This window comes from Mercenaria mercenaria, chromosome 14 (assembly GCF_021730395.1).
Source record: "Mercenaria mercenaria strain notata chromosome 14, MADL_Memer_1, whole genome shotgun sequence".
NCBI lineage: Eukaryota > Metazoa > Mollusca > Bivalvia > Venerida > Veneridae > Mercenaria > Mercenaria mercenaria.
This window is the reverse complement of record NC_069374.1, coordinates 52,786,154-52,797,696: the sequence shown is the minus strand read 5'-3', so window position 1 is coordinate 52,797,696 and position 11,543 is coordinate 52,786,154. Positions and strand designations below refer to the sequence as shown.

Sequence of the window (11,543 nt, the reverse complement as noted above, 5' to 3'; positions counted from 1 at the left end):
ACATCCGAGCACCCCGAATCAGTCATAGAAACTCGTAAACCGCGCTATAAACCGCGCTAACATGATAATTTTACTTCTTTTTCGTAATGAAAACTGTACCTGCAACTGAAAAACACTTTTAAAACAGTAAGGAAGTGTAAAGACCGTCAAGTTTCTGCGTGGAGTGCAAACAAACAAAACAAAATTCTAAAAGCTAGTGCGAGAACGCTGAATGACGTCACCGGCATGGCTTCCGTAAATTTTGCAAAGTATGATATTCGCTGTAAGAGGTATGATGACACTAAATGTAAACTACAGTTTAGAGCAAAGTTTCACTTTCTTGAGCGTTGAATATTTCTTTCTAAGCGGATATATAAAAGATAAATCCCCAATGCTAGGCGGTGCCTTAATTCATATTAATACTGGGTCAAATACTTCTCCAGATACATACGACACAAACGACTTTGAAAACATGCGGTGTATGCACGTTTGGTTGCCAGACCGGAGCAGGATGTCCCAAGTCATTCGTGTTTGAAACCCTGCATGCGTACGATCACAAGCCAGTCTACCGTCTCGATGATGATCTTGTCTGTTAGATGTCTTCTAGGAACAGCGATCAGCGGCCAAAGTTATATTGTGTATGTAAGTTTTTACATCAGTAACCACTAGTGAAAATTTATTGAAACTAAATACAACTAATCACTGTGATGATCTGAAATATAATGAACAGGTTCCACAACTCTAGTTTGCTTTTTAAAAAAAGTTATTTCCCTTTCTAAAATAGCAAATTGAAAAGTTTAGATATGTACGCAGGTATCCTAGTAACCGCTATAGTTGGAATGGAGTGAAGCATGCCCTCTGTGATGTTCTTACATGCAATGTACAGTTTCATAACTCAGATTTCTTTTGCTTTGTCACAAGAGTATTCCGCTTTTTAAACTAAACAAGTTTTGATTGAACTTTTGCATGCATGCATGTTTCACTGACCGCTAGTATTAAATGAAACTTCACAACTTCACACACTTGTTCTCTCTGTAATGATCCGATATGCTGCCCGTAGGTGCCATAATTCTGTTATGCTTTGATTTGTTTTTTATAACGTTATGCTTTTATCTTGACTTAGCAATATTTGGCTTTTTTTTTGTGTTTTAACAAGAATCTCATTTAGCATTACAAGATGGGAGATTTCTATGGCTTTAACATAAGTTTAAGAAAAACTCTTTATGTTATTTAGCTTTCTTTAGCGACAAGGTGCTTTGTGGCCTCCTGACTTGGATACATGCCTCTTTTCAACGAGATGGATGTAAACAGCCGTGGAATGGTTTTCAAATTTACATAAATTAGTATATTATTTTACACAAGAAGGTCAAGATGGCCCTAGGTCGCTCACCTGTGTAACATACCATAACAGTGTAAACATGTTTTACCTAGTGATTTCAGGAGACAAATATTCTGACCAATTTTCATTAAGATTGGACCTAAAAACGTGGCCCCTTGAGTGTAAACAAGCATTTTCTTTGATTTAACCTAGTGACCTAGTGCAAACTGGAAGATTTCTTAACAAAAGCCTGTTACTAGATCGTGATTGCAGACTTACATACACACTCAGTTTATATATTTAGTCAACTTAATATCAGAATTTCTGGATTGAATTCAATATCTAATGGTAAAATATTTTAGTTATTTATGACAATGTGGTTAAAATCCGAAGCTGTCAAAGAATTTTTCCCAATCTGAGCTACAACAAATAAGAGGAACTTGAATGTGTGTTTTTTCCTTATATCATAAATACGAAAAAATCAGAATCCTTGTGTACATTTTTAACACATTTTTTTTTTTTTGGCTTTAATTTTTTGACGTTCCTTGGACATAATCATTCAAAATATTCGGCCACTTAGAGTAAAATTCTGAAAAAAAAAGAAAAAACATTGACATGAAACCTTAGCAAATATTCTCATTCTCTTTGTAAATATATGTTTTGAACGATACACAAATTAAGAATAAAACTGAGCAAAATAAAGTGTTATCTTGTTTATTTACAATAATAATGTGTAGATTTTACAGCCTTGGTAATGATCTTTAATGATTTGTGTCAAAATAATTTATTTAATTCAACAGTACTGATAAATAAGACGATTTAAAAGCGGACGAGATCTATTAAGCTGTGTGTCCTGACAAATAAATAAGTGTCATATAAAGACTAGGTCATCAGGTCATCATGTATATTTTTCATTTTTCATTTTGCCTTATTCTTGAATGATGTACTCTTTACTTTAATGAAAAATTATAAACGATATATGAGCCATGCCATGAGAAAACCAACATAGTGGGTTTGCGACCAGCAAGGATCCAGACCAGCCTGCGCATCCGCGCAGTCTGGTCAGGATCCATGCTGTTCGCTAACGGTTTCTCCAATTCCCATAGGATTTAAAAGCGAACAGCATGGATCCTGACCAGACTGCGCGGATGCGCAGGCTTGTCTGGATCCATGCTGGTCGCAAACCCACTATGTTGGTTTTCTCACGGCATGGCTCAATTATAGTATCATTGCTAGTGTAATATTTAAATAGAAATCAACAAGAAACCTTGTTACAGATTTTGCTACAATTATATCCAAGGTGAGATTACTCGCGACCAAATCAGTCGTAAGACCTGGGCGGTACTGGTCCGATCGTAAGACCTGGGCGATGTTGGTCCAATCCTGAGCGATATGCAGGTCGAAGACTGGACGGTACTGGCAGGCCCGGCTGATCCATGCTGGTCGTAACGATCTATGGAGGTTACTGGCAGCCAATTATTGTTGAGGTTTTAAAGAACCTGTTACGTGCTACAATTTACAGTGGATTATCCGGCTGGTATCGTAATGACTTGGCGGTATTGGTCCGATCGTAAGCCTGGGCGATATTGGTCCGGTCGTAAGACCTAGGCGATACTGGTCTAGTCGTAGGCTTAAACCTGTGTTGAAAGCCGGTCTCACAACTGGCTTGAGATCGTCATGAATAGTCGTGCTACTGTTGGACGACTGGAAAGTCCCATGATCAACCACGAGACCCTAATACCACTTATATTAACTCTTGTAGCACAACAATTGCACGACTGTTGAAAATCTACCCAAGATAAACTATGACCGACTGCGACCAGTTTGGCCACAGGCATGTTTCAGATTATGATCGAAAACCTAGGACTTTATTCAAGATTTTACCCATTCTCATCTATCAACGGTTCGTCATAATCACGAGATGGAACCATGGTAGACCTCTGGTATGCGAGCATGGACTTTTCCACGATTCCTTGCGATTCCCAGTAATCTGACTAAAGTTCACGATAGTGTACCCCAGGAGTGGGATCAAACTGAAGTAGCCAAGTAATGAAAAAGCACAAGGCATAAATTGATATTTACTCGGTATTTTTCTTTGTGAATGTTTGTTTATCAGTTATACGACTGTTTGTAGGCCCCATTCTTCCGACTGACCACTTTGATTAGCCCATCAATATACAAGGACATGCTATGTAATGTAGCCTGTAGCAACGCAGTCGGTCTAATGTGAATACTGACAACTTGTAATTGGTTCATAATTTTCAAATATTTGGCCATTTTTTTTTAAATAAGCCCGGATGCGTTGAACCGGGTCTACGTAAATCTGGGATTATACCGGGAATCATGACGGTGAATGCTGCGCTCAAGTTGACTTTCCGTGCTAAAATGTACTTCTATAGTCTGAGCTAATTCGTATGGAACCAGATTTACTTATTTTTGACCGTTGAATACAAAATTTCGTATATCCTTTAATTGACCAATCATAAAGAAACAGAATATTTTTTTAATTTATCCGCCAGTTTTCATCTACTGTATCAGGCAGGAGACTTTAAAAAAAATGTTTACCTCAACCGCACAATTAGTACTTATATAAAATGAGGGGACATTGATATAAAGTGAAAGAAACAGTTAACCAGAATCCTTGTTGAAAGAACATATCTAAAATACTACTTTTTATGCTTTAAATTGTATTAATTTCTTTTACCTTTCAATATTCGACTGAACTTCTTATGCACTAATGTAATCTTACAAGTGAAAATATTTTGTCCGGCGCAGGTGCTTCATTCTGATGACCGCCCGGCCAAAATATATTCTATGTTCGCCTAAATAATAGCCTTGTGCTTACAATGTAAAAATGTCTAGTTATCCCACAGACAAAATGATTCTGTCCATTTTATAAATATGAAATATCAATTAACAGTGGGCATCATCAAGAATATTTCATGTTCGTCGTCAAAATGACCTCGCGTGTGAAGAGTGCAAGTCGGGCGAAGGATTCAAACCAGCACCACCTTGTTAGCTATGTGAAAGGGGTGTAGGCCTAACATTATTTTGCGTATTTTACAAACGTATTTTGCGTAGAATTAGGTTAAGCTTTTATCACCGGTTCACCGGTTTTTTGGTTTGTGATGTCCTTCCTATCACAGAAATCACTGGCACTAGAATCGCAGATTTAGCTTTGAGTGGCATATTTTCATAAATAAATGCTATATTTTTCAGTTTATAAAGAAATATCAAAGAAATAGTGCCTTCTTATTTATTACGTCCCATCCTCTGTTCTTATATTATTTTATAAAAACACATTTCTTTGATATTTCATTATAAACTGAAAAATAAGGCAAATATGTATGAAAATAGGCCACTCAAAGCTAAATCTGCGGATCTAGTGCCAGTGACTGAAATGTCAACATTTAAGGGATGTCTATAAAGACAATGCTCTGCGAAACTTTACGACGACATATTGACAAAAGCATAATTATTGGTACACTTACAAATAAGGAACTTAGGCCATAGTCTGGGAAATGAATTTGACTTGACTTTGATAAAGAAAAATGTTTCGGATATGTAATTTGAAGCCCTATGAAAAAGAATACATTAAAATTGACATGTTTTTAAATCGTGACCATGGTGATGTCTTTCACTAATTAAGCAATAATTATTGCAATGAGCTGTCGAGTTGGACACGGTGCAAACCTTTTATCTTCGATCAAAGCCATCATACTCATGACACTTCAATAAATCGATTATTCATAAAATATAACACGTTTGTCAAAAATAATGATCACATTCTCAGTCTAATGTCGTAAAATCACGTAATGCGCAGACGCGATTTAACATGGACAAGTATAAAACGTTGGCGACAAGCGTAAAATTTCAAACCGTTGTCATCTGAAAATTGACGCGTTCGCTGTGATTTTCGGCTCTGCAGTAACTAGACAAACGTGTGCAAAGATGAACGCTAAACTTGTGTGTCTTGGACTGCTTCTGCTCGGATTATGCTTGATCGCGTCAGCGCAAGTCGGGGGATCTCGTAGAGTTCGTAAGTAAATTTCCGTTTTTTATTTATGTCATATTGTAACTAAAAGTTAAAATGAGAAAGGAAAAAAAATACACCAGGTTTTCATTAAAGTACTTTAAAGACAAAAATGTGTAACTTCAAAAATAAATATTGTGCACACCGCGAACTGCAGTAAATAGCTGCGCCAAATCATCTTTTAATTTGAAACACATCGTGTTCGCATTTTCTAAAATTTACCTTAACAAATGTCATGAAATAGAAAACAGTCTAGATAAGAAATCGAGTACAAGTTAAGCTCTCATTACTCTCGCAATTTTAATGGGATGCATTGTACTTTTTTTCTTTTTCCCCTTTTTGTAATGGAGAAAAAGAAAAAGGCTTTTAAATTTTAGTAGCATTCCCCATACGCAGATGTAGTCTGAACAGATATTTTTCAAACTTTATATGGAAAATTCAGAGAAGTAAATACAGTCTGTAAGGGTGGATTCAAAGTGGCACACCGAGCACTCGCCCAACCCCAACTCACCCCACCTCTCCTTTAAATCTGTTAAGCATGACTTTGTGTTTTCGGCATAACACAAAGTTGAAACATTAGTCATTTTTGAAAAATAAATTCGGCTCATTTCGCTCAAAAAGCATTTAATTAGTACTGTTTTTAACTGCTGAGCATCAAATTCTTGAAACCTTACAAATCTTACAGATAACATTGTGAGGAAAACTATGCTCAAAATTCATGTGCGTTAGACTGATGATATAATTGCACCCCCTCTCCCACCCCGTGCCCCTAGAAAATGTGTACATCTTAATTTGGTGTTCTCACAATTTTTTATTATTATTTTATGAAAAATCAATTACATCCACTACTTTCGACACAGATAATGATATAATAATAGAAAAGTAAATTCAGGTAGAAATTGATAAAGTTAAATGCTAGTAGATGGATTTCAAAATCTTCTTTACATGTATCTGAAGAAAACTACAAAGTTTACAATAAAACCTTGTATTTTTATTCAGAAATGAATAGAATAGAAACGACAATTCGTTGTAAACTTCAAAATTTGATACCAAATGACATTTGTGCATAGAACTGGCCTGTTAGTGTCTTGACCCTGTATGTATATGGTTTTATGACCATTTATAATTATATACATAAAGATTAATATTTTCCGTCAATTTAATGAGAAATGAAAAGAGGTTAATCTCAGTGTCAACTAAACTTATAAATGTGTTTCTGTTATGCACGTCCGGGGCATGACTTGTAAATAAATCATTTCAGCGTACAATTACGAGACTGTGGTAGTTTTTTAAGAATAGTTTAAACCGTGGTTTCTAATTCTTGTAGCACACTCATGTGCTCGCGGTTTTTTCTTTCTTGTTTTGAAAGTTTTGTTTTGATCTGGCTTTTAGAAACATACGATCAAGTATTTTTCACGTACACTATAATATAAACGAGAGGCATTGTGGTAAAGAGGACCATTCGTTCAGGATGGGGCCTTTAATGAGAAATTATTGCTTATCGCTTTCAAAATTTTGTTTTTAAAATATAGAAGATATAAGATATGTTTTCTTTAAAATAAGATACCTAACGTTTTGAACAAACCATAGACTTTCAAAAAGAAGTAGGCATATTTTGTCACAATAACTGTCAAAACCATATAAAGGGTACTAGCGTATGTAATAAATTCAAATCTAATTACAGGTTTGATGTACGGAGACTATGACTGCTCATGCAGCTATTACTGTCCTAGTTTCGGTATCAAAGGAGGTCACTGCTACGATAACGACTACTGGGGGTGGGGCAGACACACCCCACAGTACTGCTGTGTGCCCTCATACATCGATTACGACAGCCCAGATATGTCTGACAACGGTTTCAGGTCTTTCGGTCGCAGAAAGTGAACAAAACATAAATAATTTAGAAGGTAAATAGATTTTTTTCCCTTAAAGACCCACCACAGAATAACTATATTCTTTTGTTTTTCCATGATATATGATATGCGTAAAATGAGTTATCTAGTTACAAACTGACAGTGGCATATATTAAGCCAAGACAATGTGTTTCATGTCTAACTTTCTACCGGATTAATGTACGATAGTTATTTATTTATTCTTTTAAAACTATACTGAAAAAAAGATTGATTGGATAAAGTTGAGAAAACACATTATTTCCGGAAGGGCCTAAATTGTCCATCTGTCATCTTGTATTACGGTTTATTATACATGTATTATCGGAATGATTTCATGAAGTTTAATTATGTGGTTGTGGGGAGGGGGTTGGGGGCAGGGAGAGTGTGTCACTAGGATGTGATGGGTCTTTAATATTGCGTCCGCTAACGTTAAGTCACTTCCACACAGTGCACATATTTTATTGACGGGTAGCGGGCGTGGTCATTAGTTCTGTAACAAAAGTGTCAACTGTATAAACTATCATGATTTAAATTAACTGTCTGACAGTGATCGACCACTGAACTAACAGTGATTGACAACAACAGTAATCATGTACAGACTGACAGTATTTGAACGGTATGCTAATTAGTAAGGCATCATAAATGAGCCGCCTGTCACGGCGACTGTTTTAGGGTAGCATGAGTGAATAGGGGTAGACTGTTACACTGCGCATGTCCGTTTTTCAGCGATAGTGTGAAATTTATTATTATGCTTTTCTGAAAAAAAACCCGGAAAAGTACACTTCAAACAAATCGAGATAATTTGAAATACTATTTAGGCAAATATTATTGTGAACCAGAAAAAAATGCCATTGTACATGTTATACCCTATCCCTAGGTGTACATTGAGTTCTCAAAGTGTGACTAAGAGTACGGTATAGCATGTGCAATGTCATTTCCTTCCTGCTCTGGTACCAGTGGTTTATAGAAATAGATGTTTTCTCAAACCTTGAAATTCTTGTGCAAATAATGCATTTCATCACCAGTCATAGGGCAAATTTGTATATGTAGGATTTAAAGGTCCAATACTAAGGAAAGTGAACATTTTAATTTTTTTTGAAAAGCACAGAAACTATTTCATTTTATTGGAAAATGAAAGTTGGTATGTAGAAATTCGAAATAAATCGCAGTATATGTACAATTATTTTTCTATGAAGTATGAAGAAAGTTAAAAAGACCGGGGGGGGGGGGGGGTCATTCTGTCGATTCATTGAAATTTCAACATAATACACATACATTTCTTTGAGTTCCAAAGACCTTCTGTAAATTTTGACCTGCCAATCTTCATTATTTAGTGTCTTGCAGAAGTCTATGCACTGGCTATGAAAAAAATTGCCAACTCACTTTCCCTTAGTAATGGACCTTTAAATACTAGTAGATTATACTGGCACCATTAAAACAAAAATTTCGGCGTCACAGATCACTTTATATGTATATTGTTATTTCATTTGTTTAATTTTTATTTTCAGACTTGACACACTCACCAACCAGCAGCCGACGAATGTAAACTAAAATTCACAACCATCAATATGAAGAATTGGACATAATGGCCTATAATCACTGACTTTGTGATGTTTAAACATTTCGAGTATATTTTGTTCATTGTTTTCATTGTATGATATTTTTTATGACACAGCGGCACCTTCACACTCTTTCATCTCAGGTATCTCCATGTGCCTTTACAATATAAATGTATAATTATGTACTTAGGCAAAAACAAATCTTTATTTTCCTTCATACTTTAAAAGCACCTTTTCACGTTCTTTTAAAGCTCACTTGGTTTAATTAACGACAGTGTCGGGCGGCAGGATGTTCGCTTTTCATCGCAGACCAGTAGTTCAGCAATTAACATGTGTGGTTTTAGCAATTATTTATTGATTTATTGTTGTTATCATAATAATTAACATTATAATTGTTAACTTAATAATTAAAAAAAAAAAGACTGTTGAATGTAATCATGTTTTAATAAACGTATTTATTACATTGATATTTTAGTTGGTTTTGTCTTTTGATGTTTTCTACAGTACATGCATTTAGATAATAAAATTTTGGTCATGCATTTCCAAAATAATATTATTGAAACTAGTTTCACCATCCATTGATTAGAAGAAGTGAAATAGGTGAACTTTGTATCCTCGAAATCATTTTGTATGTATATGAACAAGTCAAAGCAAAACATACAGTAGGGGAAACTCTCCGTTCGGAAAGTCGACCTACCTCCTGACAGGGACATGAACGTTCAAAAAGGTTTCCTCCTAATAACTTGAGAACCACTCGACCTAGAACTTAACTCTTGAAAGCATTATCGTGCTTATGAAATAGATGATATCTATCGTTTTTGAGGTGAATAGGTCAAATGTCACAGGGACCTGAACATTGAAAACAATTTCCTCTATAAGGCGAGAACCACTTTACCAAGAACCAACAAACTTGATAGTATGATGGTTCTTATGAGGTAGATTACTCCTCTTGTTTTGGGGGTCATTAAGTCAAAGATCAAGGTCACAGGGACCTGAACTTTGAAATGCTTCCATTCAAAAACTTGAGAACCACTTGACCCAGTATCTTTAAACTTGATAGCATGATTGGGCTTATGAAGTTGATGACCACTATAGTTTTGGGCTTTAGTAGGTCAAAGGTCAAGGTCATAGTGATCCCGGGACTGAGAATGGAACAGGGATCATTCGGGACATACATGATTTACAAACAGCTTTTTTTCCAGTTAATTTAGGCAAGAAGGTAAATGAACAATTGTTTTTTTTTCTAGCAAAGTGGAGGTGGGCAGGACAGGGGAGAGGGGTGGGGTGCAATGTGAATTGTTAAAGTCTGCATCAACACCCGCCTATGTTACAAGTTTCAAAGCAATACCTTTAATAATTTTTATGTTATGCCTTGGACCAGATATATGATGGGTTTGATCTTAGAGCTCAGTTTGTGACCTTGATCTTTGACCTAAAGACCCGATTCGTGTGCACCTACCTACAAGCAATGTTTGAAGTAAATACCTTGCATGGTTATTTAGGTATGCTCCAGACACCAGATAGTCCAATTTTGACCTTTTAGCTCAATTTGTGACCTTAACCTTTTGACCTACAGAGCCTGTTCAAATGCTCTGCACATCATCTTATTGCTATCTACATATATGCCAAGTTTTAATTCAATACCTTTAATGGTTATAAAGTTATGCTCTGGGCATGAATTATGAAGGACAGTTATTTTTTTTATTTAGGTTTAACGGCGCACCAACACAGTATAGTTATATGGCGCCAAACAGGACTACAAATTTTGGTTTCACATCTCATTTACATCGAAATAAAAACATGAGGTATGGAATCAAAATTTGCATACCTGCTGGAATCACAGTTACAGCAAAACCAAGTGTTAAGACCCTTTTAGTCGCCTATTACGATCATGCAAGGGTAAGGCAGTGGTTCCTATTCTTTTCATACATAGATCGTCCCAGAACCACATGAAGGACAGACGTACAGGTGATCACATAATAAGAGCTCCGCCAAGTGGGGCAATATAAGCCCGAAGTGTTTCATCAGAGGATGGGAGCAAAATTTAAAGAACTTGACTGTTGAAGCCCGAAGGACAGGAACAATAAAGGGAAGAAATTCCTAAAAAAATGCTAAGTCCACAAAAAATCCTTACCAGGTACAGGTATGTCAAAATACACCTAAAAATTGGAGGTACCATCCATGTTGTACCACAGAAAAGTGGTCTCCATTTTTCCCTACGGCCAATAATAAAAAGTTTCAAAATAAGCTATTTATAGTAACATAAAAGGGAAGTAATTAAAAAAAAACAAGAGCTGTCAGTTGACAGTGCGCTCGACTATTCTCTGTGCTTGATAGTATAATATAAGCTATGAGTAAAACTTTAACATTCCAATAAGCATATTCTAAGTCGAAAAGGGGCCATAATTCAGTCAAAATGTTTGATAGAGTTGTCTGCTCCAGTTTGTAGAATGGGGTCATGATGGTAAACAAGTATGCAAAATATGAAAGCAATATCTCAATGGACTTTGAAAATATTTGGGGTGGTACGCAAACTTTGTGTGACGCTAACGCTCATGCTAATGCCGGCGCCGGGGCGAGTAGGATAGCTCCCCTATTCTTTGAATAGTCGAGCTAAAAAAGGGATCTGCCAAATAAAAACAAGAGCACTGCAATGCAGAGCAATATAAACAAAGCAGTCATATATGACCTTTGATCCCTAAGTGTGATCTTGACCTTGAAGCGAGACATCCGAAATATGCCCTCTGCACGTCGTCTCGGTG

General features: G+C 36.0%; 1 long non-coding RNA gene across 1 annotated transcript; it reads left to right on the top strand.

Moving 5' to 3' along the window:
* The first annotated feature begins 5,191 nt into the window (after positions 1-5,191).
* On the top strand, positions 5,192-9,248 carry LOC123526500 (uncharacterized). Its single transcript, XR_006681600.2, has 3 exons — positions 5,192-5,336; positions 7,015-7,237; positions 8,731-9,248. It is a non-coding gene; the product is annotated as an uncharacterized LOC123526500 (long non-coding RNA).
* The last annotated feature ends 2,295 nt before the right edge of the window (positions 9,249-11,543 follow it).